The sequence below is a fragment of the Odocoileus virginianus genome, chromosome 26 (assembly GCF_023699985.2).
Source record: "Odocoileus virginianus isolate 20LAN1187 ecotype Illinois chromosome 26, Ovbor_1.2, whole genome shotgun sequence".
NCBI classification, from domain to species: domain Eukaryota; kingdom Metazoa; phylum Chordata; class Mammalia; order Artiodactyla; family Cervidae; genus Odocoileus; species Odocoileus virginianus.
Window position 1 is genome coordinate 1,856,936 of NC_069699.1, and position 22,527 is coordinate 1,879,462.

A 22,527-nucleotide genomic window follows, 5' to 3' on the forward strand; every position below is an offset into this window, starting at 1 on the left:
TTTGAAAAGGTGCTACTTTTGGAGAACATGCTACTGCCCACACCCAGGGCAGGTGAGGGCTTTTATCTAAGCTGGAGTCTCCTTTTTGCAAAATGAGCCAGATAGGATGAAACAAAAGCATTTTGTGAAGAGCGACTCCTTCTGTATTAGTGGCTTATGCTGAGCTGACCCAGCTATCCATTCATTGATATCCTCAAGCTTCACAAATAAAATAGGAAGACCACAAATTATTCTTTTTTTTTTTCTTTTCTTTTTTTTTTCCATTTATTTTTATTAGTTGGAGGCTAATTACTTTACGGGATCGGGTGGAGAGGAAGGTGGGAGGGGGGACCGGGATGGGGAATACATGTGGATCCATGGCTAATTCATTTCAATGTATCACAAATTATTCTTACTGACATCTCTCTTGGTTGATTTCATGTTTTTGCCTTCTCTCTATGCAGCGTTTCATTGTAAATACCTGTTGTACTTTGATAACTACATTAAAATGAAGGAGATGTTGGTAACAATTTATTTATACAGCTGTTTACTTTCTTTCATCTCAGCAGAATGCATAAATAAAAATGTCTTTTCCTTCAAGCAGTTGACTTTAAAAACACTCATATTTAAGAAAACCTGCAAAAGAATATGCTATCTTTATGATTTATTAAAAGTAGATAAATGAGAAGTTAAAAAATATCTTTCCACCTACTATCATGAACTAAAGAGGGAAAATATGTCAACTGGTATACAGATGTCAAGAAATGGTAGAGAATTATAGTTTTTATGACTTGAGGTCTTTTTCAGACAAATGGGTGGAGACAAATATTCCTTGTACTTTGTGATTTATTTTACTAGTAAAGTCCTATCTATATAGCACAGCTTAAAGTGCAGATTTGAATTAGATTGTCTGCTGTAGACAAGCTGTGTAATTTAAACTGTGAGGTGAAACTTTCAGTTGAAATCTCTAGCTTGTATTAAGATAGAAGGCATCTTAACTGAGAACTTTCTATTAACAATGAAGACTTTGCTTCAGATGTTTTGCATCCTAGGTTTCCTGGAATAGACCTCAAACAATCAATAGATCTCAATTTCAAATATTCCCTCCCATTCTCTGTGTGTGTATTCTTCATTAGAACATATATCCCTATTTGTTCAGAGAATATAGTTACCATATATGTTGTATAATCTAAATAGTATTTCTACATCTTAGTTTTCTCTTAGAGTCCACCAACCATTTTATTAATATCAGGATTTGTCATTTCATTTGTTTTGATGGAACATAGCTTGGAATGGTGCAGGGTTTCCTAAACTGAGCTTTCCAAGACACTGTTTCCCAAAATATTAGTGAGTTTTATACATAATGAATTATGTGACTATATAAGAAACATGGGGTTGAATAAAATTAAATCCTTTTTTCTTGTGTATTTCCAGAACTGTTGATATGACATTGTGAATCTCCAGGAGGAAAATATAATTTCAATGTTTCCCAAATATTTATTTGTAACTTCCTTTTTTAATGCCATCAATTATGTTTCTCCATCCTCTGATAGCTCAGTTGGATCCATATGCAAAAATCCATCTGCAAAGCAGGAGACCTGGGTTCAATTCCTGGGTCTGGATGATCCACTGGAGAAGTGAAAGGCTACCCACTCCAGTATTCTTGGGCTTCCCTTGTGGCTTAGCTGGTAAAGAATCCACTTGCAATGTGGGAGACCTGGATTTGATCCCCAGGTTGGGAAGGTCCCCTGGAGAAGGGAAAGGCTACCCACTCCAGTGTTCTGACCTAGAGAATTCCGTGGATGGTGTAGCCCATGGGGTCTCAGAGTCAGACATGACTGAGCGACTTCCACTTCGCTTCACTGTCAGTTACCTGTGGCTGTGTGATACACAAGCCCCTGATGCAGAACAGTCTATGACCGCCTCTCACAGCTTGTGCTTGAGTGAGTTGGGTGATTCTTGCTTGAGGTCTCTTGTGCAGGTACGGTCAGAAGAGACTGAGGTTCTGATTACCTGTAGGGTTACCTCCCTGGACATTTATATGATTGGTAGTTGCTGGCTGGGAGCTCAGCTGTGATGGTCAACAAGAGTTCTTGCCCACGTCCTGGCTGCGTGCCTTCAGGTTCTCATCAGAATTCTGTGGCAGAGTATTCCCACAGGGAGCATCTGGCAAGTGAACATCACAAGAGACCTAGAAGGAAGTGCCAAGGCTTCTACTATTCAGGCTTAGAAGTGTCAGAATATAACTCTGCTAAAATTTCTTGGTTAGGCAAGGTACAAGACCAATCCAGATCCAAGGAGAGAGGGGTTAGGCTCTAATATTAAAGTATATTAGATTTACAGTGTTGTATCAGTTTCAAGTGTACAGGAAAGTGATTATATATGTGTGTGTATATATATGTGTATATATCCCCTTCATGGATCACAGCCTTGTGGTGGTGAAGGGGCATGGGTAACTCAATGAAGCTATGAGTCATGCCATGCAAGGCCACCCTGCAAGGAGATGAAACCAGTCAATCCTAAAGGAAATCAATCCTGAATGTTCACTGGAAGGACTGATGCTGAAGTTGATGCTCCAGTACTTAGGCCCCCTGATGTGAAGAGCCATCTCACTGGAAAAGACTCTGATGCTGGGAAAGCTGGAGGGCAAAGAAGAAGAGGGTTTCAGAGAATGAGATGGTTAGATAGCATCAATGACTCAATGGACATGAATTTGAGCAAATTCTGGGAGATAGTGAAGGACAGGGAAGCCTGGAATGCTACAATCTATGGGGTCACAAAGAGTCGGACATGGCTTAGAAAATGAATAACTGTATAATATGTGTGTGTGTGTATGTATCCTTTTCCAGATTCTTTTCTCTTTTAGGTTATTACAAAATATTCATGTAGTTTCCTGTGCTATGCAGTAGATCTTTCTTGGTTATTTATTTTATATTGTGTGTGTATATCAACCCTTAACTCATAATTTAAACCTCCCCCACCTTTCCCCTGTGGTAACCATAATTTTGTTTTTTATGTCTGTGTGTCTATTTTTGTTTAGTACATAAGTTCACTTGTATCATTTTAAAAAGATTCCACATATAAGCAATACATCATGTGATATTTGTCTTTCTCATTCTGACTTACTTCACTTAGTATGATGTTCTCTAGGTCCATCCATGTTGCTACAGATAACAGTTTTCTTTATTTTTTATGATTAATATTCCATCATATATACATACCACATCTTATTAATCCATTCATCTGTTGATGGACATTTTGGTTGCCTCCGTATCTTTGCTATTGTAAGTAATGCTGCAGTGGAATTGGCCGCATGTATCTTTTTGAATTATAGTTTTTTACAGATACATGCTCAGGAGTGGGATATCTAGATTATATGTTAGCTCTTTGTTTAGTTTTTTAAGGCATCTCCATAAGATAGTTTTACATAGTTTTACTGTTGTTTTAAAATTACGAATAGGGTTACCAGGTGAAATACAGGATGCCTAGTTAAATTTGAATTTCAGTTAAATATCAAACTTTTTTTTTTTTTAGTGTGGATAGGTCCCAAATATTACATGGGGGTGTGCTTTTTTAAAAAAGGGTTATTTAAAATTCAAAGGTAACGTTCTGTATTTTTATATGCTAAATCTGACAGCACTATCTACAGATAGTATTCTCCTTCACTGCCAGTATTATCACTGGACTCCTTCTGCCCTTCCTCTCCCTCCCCACCTCTCGTATTGTTACCCCACTGAGCCATTGAGTTTGGGGGAAAAAACTGATATAACAAAATCTTAGGTTTTAGAACAAGAGTGATTTGATTTCAGATCCTGGCTCTTCCATGTATGAGCCTTGTAATTGTAAGTCATTTCACTTCAGTGAGCCTCAGTCTCATCTCCTGTTGGGACTGGTCATAATTACCTGGCAGGTTTGCTAGGTGCTTAGGGGAGATGAAGTGTCTAAAGCATGTAACCTGGCCATTTGAACATAACAAGCATGAAATCAAAGGTAATCCTGCCTACTGTCCTCCCAGATAAAGAAGAGCACGAGGGAATGCCCTGTGCTTTGTAGATGCTGTTTATATGCTGAGGAATGTCAACAGGTGAGGTTTTTGTTCTAATTCTTACAAAAGAATGGGGTAGTAAGTGTGGTAACTTCTTGGGAGTTGTAAGACTGGTTTAGTCTTGATGTGGAAGAGAAATTTTAAATGATGACAACAGTGCTGTCAACACTGTAAGTGATCCATGTACTAGACCTCTATTATATAATCCTTCTGAATTACCTACTGATGATCTTTTAACTTCGGTTTTATTTGCTTGCATATTTATACTTCTTTGTAGATTGTTACCTAAAAGTTGTCAATTATAGTATATTTGACTATAGGAGTCAATTTCATAATAGTTATTCTGATTAACCCCATCAAGACAAATTTGAAGGTGTGTTAAATCTGAATTAATGCCATGAAATATTTTCTTGCATGAATCTTGTACATACAGGGGAATATTTTGTGATCCTGTACTCTGTCAAATACTGTGGCATTCTCTCTAAATGAGATATGGTGAGCTCCATTATTTTTTTCACAGCTGGGGAAACTGAGACTCAAACTGGCCTCAAGACTTGTTGACAGTCACCAAGCTAAGAGAGGTAGATATGGCCCTGCCTCCTCACTCATTGTCACCAGGCTCATATGGATCAACCATGGGCCGCCTCCTGAGAGACCTGTTCTGGTCTCAACAATGTTAATATCCCAGAGTTCTCCTTTCTTTCCTTTCCTTTATTTGTCTTGGAGGCTTGTCCTCCTTGACTAGTTAATTCTAGTTTGCAATTCCTCAAGGCCATGCCCAGAATCTTCTCTTCCATCCCCCAAGCCTTTTATTTTCATCACATGTACAACTCAGCTCCTATCATAGTCTGGTGTCACACATCTTTTCTCTGGCTACCTCACAAGTGCATCTTTATTTTATTGGTCTAAATATATTTTCATAGCTTTCTGTTTGTTTTTACTCAACAGAAGATCCTTAGGGCTTTATGCCCGGTAAGCATATAGTAAAGAATAAGTGAGTGAATGAACCCACCCACATTGTATGACCTAAAAATCTATTTTTTCCACTTTCTATTCTCCTCACAAAAGACTTCATTTTGCATATGGGGGACTGAAATTCAGAGAGGTTAAAGAATTTCTCCAAAGTCACACAGCACTCAGAAGTTGGGTCTACTCACTGAAAGGCTAGACTCTGCCATTCCAGCTCAGCTATATGACAGAACATGGTCACAGGGATGCTGATTTTCCTTGCTGATAATAGAAAGAAGATTTTGAAGAATTGGATCTTCCTATGTTAGTTCGAGTCATCTCTGCCCTTTAGAACCTGTCAGAATCCCAGGTTTTTATCTGTACTAATTCCTCTGTACTTTTCTCTTTTTCCTTCTGTTTCTACAATGACTCAGCATTTTCATTACTTTTTTTTCTCTTTAGTTTATCTAAAAAATAGCCCTTTAACAAAAAAATATTACAGTTTGTTCAAATGTAATAGACTTCCTAGAGATTCCATATGCCTAAGATTTGAAGCTGCATGTTGAAATGCCAGAAATACTGTGAAATGCTATAAAGCTCATCGCTGTTCTAAAACTCCACAGAAAGGGGCCCTCTTTCCATGCCAGAGCCCGCACGAATGCTGTGGTGGTGCTGAGCTGAGCAGTGCCTTTTTTACTGACTGACAGAATAAATAGAGTCTAAAGCCAGAATAACCCACCACAGATGACTGAATGCATGTTGAACTTAGCTAAGAGTGAAGGCACTTGCCATTTTAAAGCTTTCATTTCACTTCCTCTCTTTTCAGTGGTGGTGGTCCGGGTGTAGTAGGGTAGTGTGGGTTGGCAAAGCAAGCAGAAGGGAAAGGAAAAACACAGCGTGCATGAGAGATGGTGGGGAAAGTCAGACAGTGTTTCCCTTCTGTTACAGATTCATACAATTCTTGACTGATGGAACTAAGAGAATGTTTAAAAACTCTCATCTTCCTCTGTCTTTTTTTAGATGAAACATTGCGAAGTCCAGAGAAGTTATATAGCTTACTTAGGTTCACACAGTTAGTTAATAGAAGAGTGAACAGTTAAGATCTTTGACGTCCATTCATCTTTAAGGCTCTTCCTCTCATAAGAGGCTTCCCTCATAGCTCAGTTGGTAAAGAATCCTCCTGCAATGCAGGAGACCCCAGTTCAATTTTTGGGTCAGAAAGATCGCCTGGAGAAGGGATAGGCTATCCACTCCAGTATTCTTGGGCTTCCCTTGTGGCTCAGCTGGTAAAGAATCTGCCTGCAATGTGGGAGACATGTTTTCTATCCCTGGGTTGGAAAGATACCCTGGAGAACCCACTCCAGTATTCTGGCCTGGAGAATCCCATGGATTGTATAGTCCATGGGGTCGCAAAGAGTTGGACAGGACTGAGCGACTTTTGCTTTCACTCTCACTCCTTGCCTTCAATGTGAAGCCTTCTGTGAGTCTCCCAGGTAAGGCATACCCCCAGCACTGCAGTGCGCTCCTGTCCACACCCTCAGTGTTGCAGACGCCTCTTCCCTACTTGCCTGCGTGTCCCTCTGCCCCTGGGCCCCACGTGCTCCAGTGTCTCCCTCCAGGAACCGAGTAGCAGAGAGGGGGAGGCTGACCCGCTGTTTGCCGCTACGGTGCAGACTCAGTGTGGAGAGTGCAGACTCTCCTTTGCCCTTAGTGCAGGCCCCTCTGCCCAGAGGGGGTTCCCGAATGGCTCCTTTGTCTCTGCTCAGGAGTTCCCATTTTGCTGTTTCTAAGATCCGGTGGGCTTCCCGGCATCATTTCCTGGTCTGTTACTCAAGCACTGGTTGTTCCAAAGCAGGTTATTTAGTCTTTTGAGTATTGATTTTCTCTGTTCTGTGAAATGGGTATATAAACAGCTCTATTTCAAGACCTTCATTTAGACGCTCAGGTAAAGGAGAAAGCAAGCCCCTGAGTTCTGGCCTTGCCTTTTGCCCTTTTCTGTTTGTTCCTGGTAGGACAAGGCTGAACTGGTATGGCAGTGAGCAGAAAGGTTGCTTCTTTAAGGACTCAGTGAGTGATTTCAGTTGTTGTTTTGTTGCTATGGTTATTGTTATGCTTCTGATCCTTAAAATTTTATCTTTTGTTTATTTTAAGTTATCTAAAATTTTCTGTTAATAAGATTACATTGATGGATTTTTGAATGTTGAATCAACCTTGCATACCTAGAATAAATCTTGCTTGGTTGTGCTATAGAATTTTTTATGCAGTTTTTGAGACATTTGCTAATATTTATAAGGAAGTTCACATATATGTTCATGATTTTAATCATTTGGATACTAGTCATTTGTTTCCTTGTAATATTTATCTGGTTTCAGTTTTAGGATAATGTTGGCCTCATAGAATTGTTTCTTGTTTCTATTTTTTGGGAGAGAATTGATATAATTTCTTTTTAAGTGTTTGGTAGAATTTACCAGTGAAACCATTTAAACCTGATACTTTTTTTTGGGGGGGGAGGCTATTAAATATTGATTCAGTTAAAAAGTACATATAAAGCTATTCAGCTTCTTTGTTTCTCCTTATATGAGTTCATCTGTTTTATTTAAATGGCCAAAGTTGTGACCATAGGGTTTTTTTGGTAGTAAGTATTCCTCTGTTACCATTTTAATATGTATGAGATCAGATGTGATGATATTTCATCCATTTTTGACACTAGCAATTTGTGTTGTCTTTTATTCTTGGTTAGCCTGGCTAGAGGTGACTTTGGGTGGTGTTTCCATGCAGACTTGTGGTATCATCTTAAGCAGAAGATTTTGATACATGCTTTTTTTTCATTCAGTCTTTACAACAGTTTTCTTGGTCAGATATTCTTATTACTGTTTTACAGATGAAGAAACAGGGAGCCAAATCCTTTTCTGTAAGAAGGGAGAAGAATATCATAGGTGTTGTAGGGATTTTTCTGTGCCTTAAAGTAGTCTTTGATTGCCTTCCCACCTCACCTCTTCTTGTAGCATTGGAGACCTCTCTGTGTCGGCTGCACCATCCTAGAGAAGGAGATAGAAATGAAACAGAATGGCTCAGTGCTCGCAGAGCATTGTCTTTCCATTCCACCGAAATTAAAATGGCAGTGGTGACCCTAGTTGTATTACTCTTAAGTAATTTTTAATTAAGGGCTCATTCCGTGCACAGCTGGTTGCATCACACAAACGTGCTCTATGCTCCCTCTGGGCGCTGCTTCTCAGTGAGGGTAGGAGACATTTTCAGCAGTGCAACCACGGTGGGGCAAGAGAGATCTTGGTTCTTAGTTTTACTTCCTCATTTAAATTACATGGATAGCATTCTACTGGGAGGGCATTTTGCTGTCACTTGCTAAATAGAAAAGCCCAGGTAAGTATGCGAACCTTGTTTGACATTTATGAGCAACGTGGGCAATTTCAAGAAATGCAGTAGGTAGTAAAGACAGTTCCATAAAAGGTGGCTGGCTGATAGTTTAGCCAAAATACGATGCCTTGTGGTTTATGACAGTTTTCTCTAACAGGAACAGATATTGAATTTATTTCCAAAGTGGCTCGAGTGTCCTCCTTTTGCTTCTAAGGCATCGCCACTTTTTGAAAAGCACACAGTAGAAGAGAAAAATACTTCAGGCCATAAAATGAGGACATTGCATTTGTGTGTGTACATGCTGCAGGGAGGGGGGCTTAGTTCAGTGTGCTATTGACTTCCTCTCGACAGGTTGATAGGCCTCATTTTATCACTGTGGTGACTGCAAACTCATTGCCAGTGCAGACTTTGTTAATGAAAAGAAAAAGACAGTGATTTAAGGAAATTTATTTGATTTCAATAAGCAGCTCATGGGCAATTCCCTCTACAATATTTTAAGCAAATATGCCATTAAAGACTTGCATCACATTCTCAGCACAACTTCTTTCATTCCTCTTTTTAAATTAAGTTATAGAATAGCAAAATCTCATCACCTACTTTAAAATTCTCTCAGGCATTTTAACTACAAAGTCAGAACAATTTCACTTGCTGCTTCAATGGGCTGCTTGTATGATGAAAGGAAAGAAGATGTGCTCTTTCCAATAAAAATAGGAAAAAATAAGGGTATGTTTTCATACTGTTTCTGCCACAAATTAACTGTACAGCCTTTGCAAATAATGTATCTTCCTGACATCTAAGTCCTTATTTTTTAAGTGGAGATTAAAATACCTGTTAATATTTATATCACAGTGTTGTAATGGAGATAAAGTGAGACAGTACATTTGCAGAATAGTCCCTTCTGATTCTGCAAGGCTCTCTGGCCCAGTTTGCATGTATGTGGCATATTTTGTGAGTATAAATTTTGTTTCTAAAATATTTTGGAAATCCTACATTTGGACATGTGGGCATGTTGACACAGCATTAAATTCTATGAATATCTTTACTTGATCCTTATCTATTGCATTTCCTCCATTTTAGCATGTAGAACTGAGACATAAAAATATGCTAGTGTGTGTGTGTACGTGTGTGTACATAGAGGTGAGGTATGATTCAGTGTTTTCTTCAAAACACTTAGATCCCCAAACAATAGAAACTTTAAAAGAGAAGGAAGAACAAATAATACCTTAGAATATTGTGGTATCTCATTGTGGTTTTGATTTACATGTAGTCAGATCATGGTTTTTTTTTTTTTCTTTCTTTCTTTTTAAAAAATAAATCCATTCTATCAAGCAGTGCCTTTTAATTGGAGAGTTTATTCCATTTACATTGAATGAAATTGCTATGTGGTAATACTTACGTTTTCCATTTTTCTATTTATTTTCTCTATACCTCGTCTTTTTTGTTCTTGTTCTGTATTTCCTCTTTTACTGCCTTCTTTTGTGTTCTATTTTTCTAGTGTATCACTTTAATTCCCTTGTCATTTATTTTATTATATATATCATTTTCCTAGTGACTGCCCCAGCAATTATGATTAACATATTAATTTATACAATCTAGTCAGATTAACACAAACTTAATGTCAGTAGTTTAAAAACCTTTGTTCCTAAATGGCCCTAGTTTTCTCCGTCATCCTTGCTGCTGTTATTGTCATGCAAATTTCATCTTCTTTCTTTATAGGCTCATCTACACAGATTTATAATTATTGCTTTATGCAGTTTTCTTTTCATCAGTTAGGAAGAAAAAGTGCTATAAACAATACATATATTATAGAATCTTTTATATTTATCTATGTAGCTATCTCTACTGCTGCAATTTATTTATGAGGATTTAAGTTACTGTCTAGTGTTCCTTCATTTCTCCCTTCAGTAGTTATTGTAAAGCAGGTATGTTAATGACCACTTCTCTCCATTTTTGTTTATATAGAAATACCTTAATTTCTCCTTAGCTTTTAGAGGATAATTTTACTGGATGTAAAAGTCTTGGTTCTATAGAACTGCTGCTTCAACTCTTGGTTGATAGTGTTTTTATTTCAGCACTTGGAATGTATCATCTCACTGCCTGTGGTCTTCATGATTTCTGATGAGAAGTTAGTTATTAATTTTATCAAGGAGCCCTTGTATGTGATGAGTGCATCTTTCTTGCAGCTTTCAAGAATCTCTTGTTGCTTTCACATTTGATAGTTTGATTACAGTGTATTGAAAAGCTGTTTTCCCTGGAAAAATTCTGAATTAGGTCAAATGAAAGCTGATTCTATGAGAGTTCCTTTCCAGGGAATGGACAGGCAGGTCAGATAACGGCGGTTCTCTGGGATTTGGGCACTGGAATAGCTCCATCCTTGTTCTGACACTTTCAGAGGCTGCTAGAATGTTAGTTTTCACTGATTGTGAGGGTGTTGGTTTTTCAAGGCTACTGCAGTGTTGGAAAAGGGGGACAGAAGTAGAGAAGTTGAAATGCTGCAAGTTATCTGTTCTTACTGAGACTCAGCTATTTTTCTTGGATGTATGTTTTCTAGAGTGTTGCAGCCTTTGGTTAATTTCCAGAGCTCTGAAAAGGTGATTTCTGACAATGTTCCCCATGTCCTCAGTGCTTCTGTGGAGGAGAGGGTTTTTGGAGTCCTCAGTTCTCTGTCTCACTGGCAGCACTTCCTGATGCTTCACAGAGGATGTGCATATCCTCTTACAGCTTTTTCTGTTGGAATACCATCTGAGCAAAGGAAGGTGTATTATTTAGGATAATCTAATGGTTCAACTTTCCAGGACGAGGGCCAGAGATGAGAATTCCTGTTCAAGTAATTTATTAAGGAAGGGCTCCCAGGAGAACCCACTGAAATACTGAGTGGAACTGGACAAACAAGGGCAAGAAACTCAGGAAAGAGTGTGATTTTAGACCATGTCCCAGCCTCAGCTTCATCTTTCAGAGCCTCTCTGGAGTATACCATGTCATATTGTTTATATCCCCTTGAGACAAGGGAGGTCGTTGATATAAGCTGAATTGTGTCCCCCTGAAAATTCAGATATTGAGGTCTTCTCAGTATCTCAGAATGTGACTATATTTGGAGTTAATGTCTTTACTTACCATGTGCTGTGCATATGTGCATGCTAAATTGCTTCAGTTGTGTCCAACTCTTTGTGACCTCATGGACTGTAGCCCATCAATTCTCTCTGTCTGTGGGATTCTCCAGTCAAGAATATTGGTGTGGGTTGCCATGCTGTCTTCCAGGGGACTTTCCTGACCCAGGGATCAAACCCGTGTCTCTTACATCTTGTGCATTGACTGGTTGGTTCCCACTAGCGCCAACTGGGAAGCCCATTATGACCCAGCAATCCCACTACTGGGCATATACCCTGAGAAAACCATAATTGAAAAAGACACATATACCCCCCAGTGTTCATCACAGCCCTGTTTATACTGGCCAGGACATGGAATCAGCCTGGATGTCCATTGATAGATGACTGGGTAAGGAAGTTATGGTACATATATACAATGGAATATTGTTGTTGTTGTTTAGTCACTGAGTCATGTCTGACTCTTTGTGACCCCATAGACTGTAGCCCTCCAGGCTTCTCTGTCCGTGGAATTTCCCAGGCAAGAATACTGGAGTAGGTTGCCATGTTCTTCTCCAGGGGATCTTCCCAACCCAGGGATCAAACCCATATCTCTTGCACTGCAGGTGGATTCTTTACCGCTGAGCCACCTAGGAAGCCCACAGTGTAATATTACTCAGTCATAACAAGGATTTAATTTGAATCAGTTGTAATGTGGTGAATGAACCTGGAACCTGTTATACAGCGTGAAATGTCAGAGAGAGAAAACCAAATTACTGAATTTATATGAAATCTAGAAAAATGGTACTGGTGAACCTATTGATAGGGCAGGAATAGTGACACGGCCGTAGAGCATGGTCTTGTGACCACAATGGGGTAAGGAGAGGGTGGGGCGAACTGAAAGACTACACTGACGTATACACACCACCATGTATAAAGTAGCTAGTTAGCGGGAAGCTGCTGTGTGCAGGGGTCCCTGCCTGGCACTCTCTGATGACCTCGAGTGGTGTGCTGTTGGGTAGAGTGGGAGAGAGTCTCAAGAGGGAAGGCATGTCTGTGTACTTATGACTGATTTGTGCTGTTCTACAGCAGAAACCAACACAACAGTTTAAAGGAATTACCCTCCAATTAAAAAGAAAAAAAAGTTAAGATGAGGTCAGATGGGCGGGCCGCAATCCGGGATGACCAGTGTCCTCCCAAGAAGAGATCAGAACACAGACACACACAAAACGAAGACCCCATGAAGACACAGGAAGAAGGTAAACCGAGGAGATCAGCCTCAGAAGAACCAGCTCTAATGACATTTTGATTTTTGGCTCTTAGCCTCCAGGATTGTGAGAAGGTAAATTTCTATTGTTGATGGTGTCCAGGCTGTGGTACTTTGTTATAGCAGCCCTAGCCAGCTGATAAAGGAGTTTTCATATTCCTAACCTGTTGATCATTTGTCAAATACTGCCTAAGGAGGGTGTCAGTTTTCAAGCATTTGCAGCTCTGTGGGCTTATGTGCAAACAGTTTTATACTCTGAGGGTAGCCCTTTCAAAGAAAGTTGCAAGAGTTGCCTTGACAACCAAGAGTACAGAGGGGGATAAATCTGGGGGGGAACCTCACAGCACTGAAAAGTGGAATCAGAGGATCTGAGCAGAGCATGGAAAATGTCCACTCCAGGGATATGGTTACAAACAAGAGAAATCAATCATTAGTGGCTTAAGCAGAAAATAAGTAAATTAAAATATACTGACTAGGTCCTAGTTTCTAGAAAGCTAGAGAAATAGGTGCCATGATCACCGAGTATGACCTGTGTCCTCTGTCACCAATCAGAACGGGTCAAGTGAAGATACCATGGAAGACACCATTAATACTGGACATCAGGTTAGGGTTAGTGTTAGGGTTGTTGACTTATGACAATGGGTTAAAATTGTTGACCAAGAATGAATAAGTTGTGAAAGAAGCGGGTGACATGCATGCCCTTTGCTGTTGGTGTTCTGGGCCACTGCACTTTCCTTAAGTGACCAAGCTCCTCCTCACTCATTGTGCATGGTTTGGGCATATTCTTGTGTTTTCTTGACAATTCTTTCAGCTTTGCCTTCTCCTCTCATTGTTTCTCTGGATAAAAGCTTCTAATCCTTCAGGCAATTCTCTGTATATCTTCAAAGATAATCTCTTTTCTGTATCTCTTATAGGGAAGCAGGTGTCCTTTACACATGCTTATCTCTGGTGTTAGGTTGTTTCTTATTGCTGCAAATATTCTCACCCTTTTTCCCCCCATGATTTTCCTCTTTAGAAAAGGAAAATAAGACTATAAATATGTGTCTGTCTTCAGATGTTTGGTGGTTTTACTGACTTGGTGATTCCTGCCAGTTTCAGAGGAGCAGACTAGTCTCAAATTCCTCTCTTAATTCATCATTTCAAGGTCTCCTCCAAAATCATCCCCTTTCCTTCTCCATCACTGTTGCGACTGTCTCATATCATGTTGGAAAGCAGGGAGAAATTTTTCCAACATTCAACTCCAATTGAAGGGAATCCTCTCCTTAGAAGTTTCATGAGATCTTTACATTCTCATAATAGGGGAAAGATTTAGGTATATCTGCTGTTGTTGACATTTTGTTGTTAATGGAGTCACTCATGTCAACCAACATAGATAAGGTGAATAATATATTTATGTAAAACTACTTATCAAGCGAAAAGGTAAAAGTGAAAAAAAATTATTTTCTGGTAGTCCTATTTAGCCAACAAACCTGAGGGGTGCTTTTGGCTGTGTTGTGCTGTACTGTGCTTAGTCACTTAGTCGTGTCTGCCTCTTTGCAACCCTATGGACTGTAGCCCTCCAGGTTCCTCTGTCCATGGGATTCTCCAGGCAAGAATACTGGAGAGGGTTGTCATGCCCTCCTCCAGGGGATCTTCCCAACCCAGGGGTCAAACCCAGGTCTCCTGTATTGTAGGTGGATTCTTTGCCATCTGAACCACCAGGGAAGCCATTGTTAACTATAATGGTGCCTAAACCTGGAGAAGAAATAGAAAGATATACCAACTAAAGGATATTTGATTCCACATCCTTATCATACATGCAGGGATACCAGCCACAGTCTGTGTTTGTAACAGACCCTGATAAGTTAGAGGTACTAACCTGAGTAGATGTCGACATGGATTGAATCAGTTATGTAAAAATGAATCCAGTGAATAAAACGAATCAGATATCAAAGGTGTGGAGCCTGAAATTGTTAGAGTGTTGACATGGAGAAGGCTAATCCAGTAGTGTAGAGCTGGCAAGCCTAGTGTTCGCATCTCAGGGATGTAGACTGATCCCCAGAGTAGGTGGACAATGAGAAACAGAAGTGAGAGACCCGGAGAGAGAGAAAATAGAGCCAGCTATGTTACTTTCTTTTAGATTTTTGATTTGCTGTCAGCAGCATCATGACGTGGAAAGCCGTGTGCGTGTGTTCAGGACGCTCTCAGTTCTGAATAAGCACAGCAGGAGTGGCCGTTGCAGAGAGTTCTTCCCTATGATAGGCAGGAGAGCTTAGGTGACGCTGTGCTAACAAGCACACCTTGAAATCTCGGTGCTGTAAGAGAATGATTATTTTCCACCCGTACTGTAGTACAGTGGAGGTCGGGCAGCTCTCCTGGGTGGCTTTCTTTCAAGTGATGACCCAGGAACCTGGGATGTTTCCATACTGAGGTCATGTCATGTGGAACAGAAGACTACCAGGGCCACCATGCAAGGAGAAGAGAGGCTGGGGGATGTGAAGCATGTGTTAAAGTAATTTTCCTCTCCCAGCTATGTATCATGGACCAGAACCCAGTGAAGTCACCCTCCTAACTGTCATTGAGGCTGATACTCTGCCCGCATGCTCTGGAAGAAGAATGGAGTCAAATCTGCCTCACCTTTTAAGATTATGAGGGGAAAATGCTGCATTGGCATGTGGCCATGTGAAAAGGTTCTTGTGAAAATGAAATACCTTACTGGTGATAAGTCAGCTTTAGAAAATATATGAGCACTGGATGTTCTTAACAGAGTTACAAACTGTTTGAACTAATAAACATGTCAGACCTCGCCTCCAGAAGAATACATAGAGAAGAAAGAATACTTTGGACATACACTCTTATGATTCCCACATTAACAATGAATGCATTTTAGCCATAGTATTTCCATTTACAGTTGTTACCAACTTTAAACTCTCTGTACTGAGGTTTCAACCTCTGTGTGAGGGTTACACATAGTCTCTAAGGCCATTTCCAATTCTGTCATTTAACACCACCATGGTTTTCGCTTTGCTTTGAACACTTGTGGTAGATTTGATATAACTCTATAGCTGACAGGAGAATTTTTATTTGGGAAGAGAATTGTTGAAGGTAGAAACAAAAGGCTATTTTCCAATCTCATGTGTCTGATTCACCGATATTGGATTTTTAAAGGTTCCACTTGCCATCTGTTACTCCTTTACTCCAATGATCATCTATACGCACTTTTTCCTCTTCTGAAATACTAATTTGTATTCTGGAGTGATTTATTCAACAAATAAAATTCACATCCTGAGGGGTCTGTAAACCCTTCTCTCTGTAGTTTTTACAGTATTTTCTTTTCTTGGAGTACTGTTACTGTTACTCTCTTAGACTAGACTTTGTAAAAATGAAGGGAGGATTTTGTATAACTGTGAATCAAAGGCTATTATTTCATAAGATTCAGAGGTGAATTTTTACCCAAAGTTCTTCTTTTTTTTTCTTTCTGTTTAAATTTTTTGGCCATTCCACTCAGTGTGTAAGATGCCAGTTCCCTGATCCAGGAATCAAGCCCTTCTCCCCTCATGGCCCACCTGGAAGCTCGGAATCCTAACCCCTGGGTCACCAGGGGGTCCCTTCACTCACAGTTTAACCTAGGTCAGTGGGTGTGGTGAATAGAAAGTGGGTGTCCTCTGCTTCTTTTGTCAGTTCTGGAAACAGACAATCATGGTTTTAGAATGTAACTGCACTTTTTATTAAGTCTGTGACCTCATAAATAAGTTATGTATGGGTTTATTCATCTTCAAAGTGAGGTCACTGTAGTACCTGCCCAATAAAGTGGTTGAAAAGATCAAAGAAGAGAGTGCTTGACAATTTTGAGCATAGTGATACCGGTAAGCAAAGATTAGGCATTGCTATCATGAGAATTGCTAATAATCTTATTTGATTCAATCAACTTAATTGAACAATAAAGCTTGTTAATATTATTTATTAAGACCAACAAAAATATCTCTATTTTAATGGAGAATATACCAAGTTCTTCCATGACAGTATCAAACTTAGCTCAGGCTTTCCAAGGCGGGGGTGGGGACTCCTTTTTTCACTGGCTCCACCCAGAGTGCTTAGGAAACTGTTGTCATTCTTTTGCCAGATCTACTTTTAATGACATCTCAGTTTAATTGTGTGTTTCATGAATAATCCTCTGTCTCATACTGTACCAGGCACATAATAAGACTTCATAAATATATGCTGAATATACTAGGGCATTTATGCAATGAAATTACAGGCCCTCACTTAGAAAGAAGGAACTTGCTCCCTGAAATTATTTTTCCACGGTACACAATCATATTACTTGAACACTCATTATGTAAATTTAGAAATTCAGCACTTTTTATAACCATAGTTCATTCATCTAGGAAGCAGAACCCATCAGCTTCCACGTCAGATCATCCAAGAGAAGCCTCGTTAAAGAAAACAATAGTTGAAATGACTGATTCCAGATAAGCAGAAGAAAATTGGCTTCTGGAGATCTCAGATATTCCCTGGCTTGATTCATGCTGTCTCTTTGCTGTCTCCTCACATCACCTTCCTTCTGAGCCTGTCTGTGTCTAACTTTCCTCTTTTTAGTAAAGATACTGTCATATTGGATTGGGATCTACCTTAATGACCTCATTTTAACCTTACTTTTTCCAAGTAAGTCACATTCTGAGGTACCGCAGTTTAGGATTTCAATATCTCTTTTTGGTGGAACACTGACAATTAAATCAATGTGTAAATTTTATGGATGTTTATTGAAATTAAAAGTGGTTCACTTCATATTGAAAGTGTTTAAAAGTACAAAAGATTGCAACACATGCAGCATGTTATTATTGTTATTAGCAGGGGTAGGCATTCATTTACAAATGAACTCAGACATTGAATAGGTTATATGCTACTTTAATTTAAACAAAATGCACTCAGTAAATGAATTTTTAGTCTTTAGGCTACTACTAAGACTTTGTGTCAGTTTTTCTGCTGAGGAAAATTTTGTAATTCCTTTTTTAGTAAAGAATAATCAGTCCTGAAAATAGGATTCACTTAGAGTTAATGAAATCTAAGTGGCATGAGGACATTCAGCCATGTCTACACATTGTACCCAAGGCCCACTCTGAGTCGTTGTGTTACTTTTCCTGTCTTCACAAAGATGACCAGTTTTTTACATAAACCTCAAAAATCAGAAACCCCACAAAAATAAACATCTTACTCTTGTTTTGTTAGATAGTTTCTGATATATAGAGTTCTTGATTCTCGTGCTGTGACATGGTGAACGCAAGGATTAACTCTGCAGGCATATTTTTGTTCTCTAATCAAATCCGAGTGGGGGAAGAGAGAAATCTGTACATGGGAATGAAAGCTCTAGAGTGGTTTTGCAGCAGTGGGTAACCTACAACTTTAGAAGAACAATTTTTCAAGCAAAGATTAAGAGAGATTGGAATCTATGTGTGGTGATCCCAGGGCTGGCTATATCCCATCAGCATAGTGGTCACTTGGGATGAGAGACTGAGAGGTGGTGATAAGCTATCAGATCTCAGAAAAGCCCAGTGGAAAGCTCCATAGATGCCTGACTTGAGCCTACCCACAGGACCAAGGTCTTAGCTCAGACCCCTCCTGAATGGCTGCCTTGCAGTTAATCTTCACAGCCCTCCCGCATCATGTCAGTTGAGCAATACTGGAGATGTATGTGACAGAAGCAGTGATCTTTAAGTAGGTCCATAGTAGCCTTCATTTCCAGTCTTGTGAGGCTAGCACACTGACCCACTGACAAATGTGTAGATTCAGAGAGTCTAGTGCAGTATAGTTTACATGACAATACCACCAACAGTGTATTGAAACCGTCTTTTCACCTAGCAACTATGCAATTCAGTGTCACTTCCACTTTGCTCCCCAGGAATGAGGGTAACTTGGCTCCCAGCTAGGGATAAAACCAAAAGTGCATTTCTTCTTCCAACACTCTAGTCAGAACCAAAAGTGTGAGGTTACAGTGCTGTACTGATGTGGTGGTGCTGATTTTTAAGTCCACTCTTTTGAACTGTATTTTGAAAAGAATGGGAAAAGTAATATGTGGGTGGTCCTTGAGCTCTCTGCATGACTTTTCTGTGCATCCTTTCTGCAACAGCTGAGAGATTTTAGTAGATAATAGGAAATTAAATAGAAACATCATCTAATAAACAGGATGTGTCCTGTCACTGTTAATTCAAACATAATGAACATGACTGAATAGTTAGTGATGGTTGCTTATGGAGGTCTGCCATATGCTCATTCTGGGTGATGTTGCAGGAGGCTTCCTTAAGTGTGAATGCCATGAGCTTGCCTACAGAACTCCAGATGACCAGGCTTTCCACCGCTCTCAGACCCTCACAGGCATTTTAGCTTTTTCAGTTAGTTCCCTCATGAAAAATGGAACCAGATCCTTAAGGGTTCTGTAGAGATGTATGCTGTGGCCGGGAAGGAAGGAGGAGGGTAGAGAAAGAGAGGAAAGGAAGACAAGAGTGGAAGGTGAGCCAAGCCCTTACTCTGTTTTCCTCTGGACTGGGACCAGTGTCTTCTGAATTAGTAGTCTGTTTATCACCCACCCTTCCCCCATCTGAATGTTAACTAGCTTCTGCTTTATTTAAAGCTGGCATGTTAATGACACACAGTGTATGTAACTGGACATTCCTCTCTGTATACCACTCTAATGTCTAGTTAAAGTCAGAATTACAATGCATTCTGATATATAAATAATGCCAAATAAGTCCTTCTGTTGTAGACTGAATTGTAGTCTGGAGTTGATATATTTTGCTCGTACACTGGCTACTGTAGCCTGCCAGGCTCCTCTGTCCATGGGGTTTTCCAGGCAGGAATACTAGCGTGGATTGCCATTTCCTTCTCCAGGGGATCTCCCCAGCTTAGGGATGGAACCTAGATCTCCTGCATTGCAGGCAGATTCTTTACCGACTGAGCCACCAGGGAAGCCCAGATAATTGTAAGTCTACATGAATTTAAGGACTGCAGGACTTGTTCTGATCTTCTCCAGAGGACTGGATGTCTAACCTGGCAGAGGTGCAGGGGGAAGCCCTCTTTTGAAGTAGAAAGAAAATTAGATTTGTGTCTGTCTGTGTGAGTTGGAGGGTTAGTTGTATTGCATACGGTCTTGAGAAGACCCCCAGAACTCTCAGCAACTTAATTTTTCTTGAACATTGATATGGTGGGGGGAGGGTGAGAATTATAGGAGAATCATATAAATGAATGCACCTTTTGAAGAATAAGATGCAAGGCCCTGCTACCAAAAGAATGGTGTGGGAACCCACAGTGCCATGTTCACCTTGTGAGAAATGCAGAGTCTCAGGCCTAGCACCAGATCTACTGAATTTGAGCCTGCATTTCAATAAGACCCCGGGTGATTCCCATGCACATTGGAATTTGAGAATTATTTTGTTAAGTATGCATTAAGTTTGAATGCATATACTGTAAAAATATATTTAAAAAAATAAAACTTTGAAAACCCAAATTATTTCTTGGGCATAATCTTATATCTTTTGAGAGAAGAGATTAATGATAAACAAACAAGTCCCCTGCAAAAGAAAAAAAAAAGTCTGAACCAAAACCAAATGATTAAAAAAAAAAATCCAAAAACAATTGCCATATATGTCTCCAAGGTATGTTCTCAGATACATTAACAGTAAGTTCAAGCAATTCATCTTTCATTTTAACCTTTCCGTAGTTTGAACATCATTGATTTCTGTGAGATCCATGGAAGTTCACAATGATCTAAAGATTTATTATGTTACTGTTATAGGAAATGCATTTATAGATTCATAAAAGATTTTCATTCACAAGTATTTAAATATAGTCTTTCATCATACTCAATAACGAGAAGATTTAAATCCTAATCCTTGCAAATACTGCTAATTCATATATTTCACTGCACTTTCTTTTTGTTGAAACAGAAGTGGCGGCAGCCCTGGCTGATAGTGGTAGGTTGTGATAGAAGTGTCATGGAACATTTCAATTCCATACAGAAATAGATGCTGAAATTTCCTTTTTTCTTCCAAACAAGACTTTGTTGATTCAGAGAAAAGGAAAGAAAATGGGAGGAAATACTCTTTGATTAAATTTTTTTAGTCATGAGAAGTTCGGGGAAAATATAACCTGTCTACTTCTTATATCACTTTGAAATCTACTCCCTACGGACTGAAATTCTATATTTTAGCAGGTTTGAGGAGTTACACAGTGAATGTGCAGCAACAACACACATTATGAAATAAATAAGGTTTAAAAGTAACCTAGTTAACAAAAAAGTAGCAAAGCGTGTCATTTTTCAAAATTTATTTTATTCAAGTATAGTTGATTTACAGTGTTGTGCTAATTTCTGCTGTACAAAGCTTGTCACTTTTAATCACTGACTTTCATAAACCATTTTTAATAGAATACTGAAATTCAAGTGTGATTCACATTCTATGTCTATAAAGGAAATTCACTTGCATTGCAGACTCACCAGCTATCAGTTTTTATGGCAAAAAACACTAAGACACACAACTCTTTGAGATGTAAATAACGGAATTAATCAAGTCTACAATATGACTAAAAATTTCTGAGTCCTTCAGAGTTTTTTTTGTGTCCCCTACGTATGAACTTTCTACACATGGAATAGACAATTCTCTCTCTCTCTTTTCTTCTCACTCTGCTGACCCTAAGGAATATTAGAAATGCTCAGATGCAAGTAATATAACAGTGACAACACAATGCCATACTTAAAATTGTGACCAGCAAGGACCTACTGTACAGCACAGGAAATTCTGCTCAATGTTATGTGGCAGACTGGATGGGAGGGGAGTTTGGGGGAGAATGGATGCATGCAATATGTATGGCTAAGTCCCTCTGTGTGAAACTAACAGCATTGTTAATCAAATATACTCCAGTATAAAATAAAAAGTTTTTAAAAAGCCCTAAGAAAAGAACAGTGACTTAGACAAAGGGACGTGTAATTATCTCACAAAACACAAGAAGTTCAAAGGTGGACAGTGCAGTGGGTGCGGTGGCTCACTGATACCATAAGACTCTTTTTAACCCCATATATGTGTTCTTTTTATCTATGTTAGTGATGCCCGCTCTTATTAGCCATGAAATAGCTGTCCCAGTTATGAGCACTGTAACTTTACAATAGGAATCTTAGAAGAAAGTTAATTAGAAGGTAGCACAAAAAAAAAAAAAAAAAAAAGAGAGAAAAATCTTACCATACCATCTCTACTTTGCTCAAATGGGAAACTCTTTACCAGAAGCTGCCCAGTAAATATTTCATCATGTCTCATTGTCCCCCTGGGTGGTCATTGCTACCCTTAGCTAGAGAGAGGCAGGGAAGTAGCTGGCTATTTTAGTGTTGTTATTGGAAGGCAGGCAAGAGAGAAGGGTTTGAGAATGGCTGATGGGTAGGTCACTGACAGTGTCTGATGCCATCTAGGGAATGGCTGAATTGACCTCCTCAGAGGTTTCCTCGGTACTGCCCTCTCATCAGGCTTTAATGTGTGTATCTTGCTGAAGGATCTTGCTGAAACACAGATTGTGAAGCGGTAGCTCCAAACCCTTAAGTGATGCCAGTGCTGCTGAATGCAGGCCACACTTTGAATAGCTAAGTATTATGTCTATTCTGTCACATCTTTTTCCTGGTCTCGATGTAATTATGTAGTGTGTGTGTGTTCAATCACACAGTAATGTCCTGCTCTTTGTGATCCCATAGACTGTAGCCCACCAGGCTCTTCTGTCCTTGAGGTTCTCCAGACAAGAATACTGGAGAAGGTTGCCATTTCCTTCTTCCAATCTCTGGGATCCTTCCAACCCAGTGATTGAACCCACATCTCCTG

At 39.5% G+C, this 22,527-nt stretch overlaps 1 protein-coding gene across 9 annotated transcripts in view; it reads left to right on the forward strand.

Annotated features, from left to right (window-relative positions):
- RBMS3 (RNA binding motif single stranded interacting protein 3) overlaps positions 1-22,527 on the forward strand; it is a 1,589,121-nt gene that overhangs the window by 424,138 nt on the left and 1,142,456 nt on the right. The gene's annotated exons all lie outside the window — the stretch shown is intronic.